This window comes from Chrysochloris asiatica, unplaced genomic scaffold (assembly GCF_000296735.1).
Source record: "Chrysochloris asiatica unplaced genomic scaffold, ChrAsi1.0 scaffold00083, whole genome shotgun sequence".
Lineage (NCBI taxonomy): Eukaryota > Metazoa > Chordata > Mammalia > Afrosoricida > Chrysochloridae > Chrysochloris > Chrysochloris asiatica.
This window is the reverse complement of record NW_006408601.1, coordinates 11122975-11123765: the sequence shown is the minus strand read 5'-3', so window position 1 is coordinate 11123765 and position 791 is coordinate 11122975.

Here is a 791-nt window from a genome sequence, read left to right as displayed (position 1 = left end):
CGCGGGAGAAAGATGAGGCGATCTGCTCCCGTAAAGATTTACAGCCTCGGAAACCCTATTCAGGGTCGCTATGGGTCGGAACCGACTCGACAGCATTTAACAACAACAACAACAACAACTACTGAATATTTGGTATAAGATTCTTTGTTAATCAGTTCTAATTTTTATTATAGTACTCCATGTACTTCTAATTTTTCAGCTTTACATCATCATTCTGCATCTCCCACCACCACCCTGACCTCCCAAAGTACTATGTCAAGATAGATTGTAACAGTAGAAGGATTATCAGATTCAGAATCAAGAAGAATTAACAGAGACTCCAAGATCTACAATTTAACAATTTTGTGATTTGGATAAAATCATTTACCTTCTTTAAAACTTTTTCTCACCTAGACAATAATTCTGTGACAAAACTGCTATTTGTCTATCCCAATATTCATTCTCCTTTTCCTTTTCACCTGGGCATCTTGTTCCCAGGCCAAAAGACTACATTTCCCAGCTTCCCTTAAAGCTTGTATGGCCACATGACTAAGTTCTGGTCAGGGAGTTGTACTTGAAAGTATTTTATGACCCTTCTACTATTCTTTCCTATTTCTTGGAGAAAAGCCAGATGGCTGGAGCTCAACAATGTTCTTGATCTTTGTTGTTGTTGTTGTTAGGTGCCATCGAGTCGGAACCGACTAACAGCGACCCCATGCACAGCAGAACGAAACAATGTCCGATCCTGGGCCAACCTTACTACGGCTGCCACATTTGACACCATCAATGATGCCACCTGGCTGATCCATCTC